Source organism: Pongo pygmaeus, chromosome 10 (assembly GCF_028885625.2).
Source record: "Pongo pygmaeus isolate AG05252 chromosome 10, NHGRI_mPonPyg2-v2.0_pri, whole genome shotgun sequence".
Classification (NCBI taxonomy): Eukaryota; Metazoa; Chordata; class Mammalia; order Primates; family Hominidae; genus Pongo; species Pongo pygmaeus.
Window position 1 is genome coordinate 33684398 of NC_072383.2, and position 2784 is coordinate 33687181.

Sequence of the window (2784 nt, forward strand, 5' to 3'; positions counted from 1 at the left end):
TTCTAAATGTCACTCTGTTGTCCACACTGGAGTGCCGTGGCAGGATCATGGTTCACTGCAGCCTTGAACTCCTAGGCTCCAGCGATCTTCCTGCCTCAGCCTCCCAAGTAGCTGGCACTACAGGGGTGGACTACCATGCTTGGCTAATTTTTATTTTTTATTTTTGTAGAGACAGGGGTCTCACTGTATTGCCCAGGCTGGTCCTAAACTCCTGGCCTCAAACGAGCTTTCCACATCTGCCTCCCAAAGTGTTGGGATTACAGGCATGAGCTACTTTGCAAGGCCAATCTGCAGTCATTTGGTCCACCACTTTGATCAGGGACAGATTTCAGTAGGTATGGCAGGAAATTCTCCTGAGCACATGTAAGGAAACTCACGTCTGGGCCACTTGTGACCTGAAAACCAAAAAACTCAAGAGAAGAGCTGTAGTGAAAGTAAAGTTAGTTTATTCAAGATGCCAGCAACCCTGGGGGAGGCAGTGAGCTAGCGTTCAAAGACCACCTCTGGTTTTTAAGGGCAATTAAGAGAAAGGATGATCAAAAGATTTTTGTGAAACGTGTGCAGTCTCAGGTCGGCAGTAAATCATTGCTTTCTTGGTCAATATTTTGTGGCTTTCTGCAGGTACCATCAGCCTATTCTTACTAGGTCGGTCAGCCCATTCACAGGGAGGCTCATCTAGGTATTTTCTTTTATCTCTGTTCAAGATCCTGTTTTTCTGAGGCTGATTTTAGTGAATGATCTACAAAATCAAGCAAAGCAATAATTGTATTCAAGTAAGCAAGCTTTCCTCTAACATGGAATCAGTACTGTCACACACACAGCAAATGGTGCTTTCTATTTAGTACCTTAATACGTAGGGCACACATGTGTTTCTGGTGACACATAACTCTCTGGCTTTTACAGGTGTGTTAGTAATTTGAAAATCCGACTTGTTACAACAGTATGTACCCATGTCAGGGTTACTTGATGATCTGTGCATAATGGAGAAGAATTTTGTGGATGATGAAAAATAGAAAATTTCTACCTGGGATTAAAATTTATTATAAAGTCTTTTAAAAATAGATTTGAGCTCTGCTTTGTGTCTTTAGTTGCATCTCATGAAGAGGTAGCGAAGTCTGATATAGAAAGTGGTGTTGGGCCGGGCGCGGTGGCTCACGCCTGTAATCCCAGCACTTTGGGAGGCCGAGGTGGGCAGATCACTTGAGATTGGGAGTTCGAGACCAGCCTGACCAACATGGAGAAACCCCATCTCTACTAAAAATACAAAATTAGCCCGGCGTGGTGGCAGATGCCTGTAATCCCAGCTACTTGGGAGGCTGAGGCAGGAGAATTGCTTGCAGCCACAAGGTGGAGGTTGCAGTGAGCCGAGATCGTGCCATTGCACTCCTAGCCTGGGCAACAAAAGCGAAACTCTGTCTCAAAAAAAAAAAAAAAAAAAGAAGAAGAAGGTGGTGTCACAGGAGGTGCTAGATGAGACTTGACAGTAGCTCAATGACAGTAACAAGCAACAAGTTTGGAAAATACAGTCAGATCAATTACTCTCTTTTTATAATTTGTGTTGGTATTATAGGGGAAATTGGGCTTTGTCCCAAAGACAGGAGCAATAGTAGAAGATGGGACTTTCAAACATTTGGAATTATATCCATGGCTAAAATTTTATGGGATTGCACCCATGGTTTGCATTTGGGTTACAAAAAAGTGACCAAGTTAATTCTTGCTGTTTTTATTGGCTTAAAACGTGAGTGAACAAGGATTAAAAAGTATTTTTAAAAATATGATTTATCTCAACTGTAATAACTTGAGGTTAACTGGCCTTGAATTAGAGGCACATGTGTTTTACAGTTACCTTTTCCTGCAACAAAATGCCACATAAATGTTCTCTTTGAAGGGATCCCTGATTTAAATAGCTTGGTTTTCAAAATGTAAACAGCTATAAATATAATAGAATTCAAAAGACACAGAGCAAACAGTAATGGTATTTTAACTGATGTCTACTTAATTTTGAAACATTTCTCTATCTGTAGCATAGTATTATATATTCAGATTACAGCAGAGATCTGTCTAGGGCTGAAATATGAGCTGTCCGAAGGTCACAGCAAAATGACAGCAGAAAGAAGTCTGAGGAATTCTGATCATTATAATCACTATAAAATGTAATTCTCATTTGTGTTTTCTTTTTTTTTTCCTTGGAGAACATTATTGGTGACATAGGATGCAAAAGGGAGTGGGTAGGAACAAGAAACAGAAATTGTAGTTTATGGTTGGGCATGGTGGCTCACGCTTGTAATCCCAGCACTTTGGGAGGCTGAGGCGGGCAGATCACCTGAGATCAGGAGTTTGAAACCAGCCTGGCCAACATGGGGAAACCCCTGTCTCAACTAAAAATACAAAAATTAGCCAGACGTGGTGGCGGGCGTCTGTAATCCCAGCCACTCAGGAGGCTAAGGCAGGAGAATCACTTCAACCTGGGAGGTGGAGGTTGCAGTGAGCCGACATAGCACCACTGCACTCCAGCCTGGGCAACAGAGTGAGACAACATCTCAAAAGAAAAAAAAAAAAAAACAAAAAACAAAAAAAGAAAGAAAAGAAAAAGAAATTGTAGGTTACTTCAGAAAGGCCATTGCTTTTCTTCCAGCTGAAGTATTTCCATGACATTCCTATCTCCTATTACTTGGGAAGAATCATTTCTAAAGATTGGTTTCATGTCCTTGTTGTCTTTGTATAATAATTTATAACTCAATCTGCCTCATAATTACATCTTCTCACACAACTTTCATGTTGCTG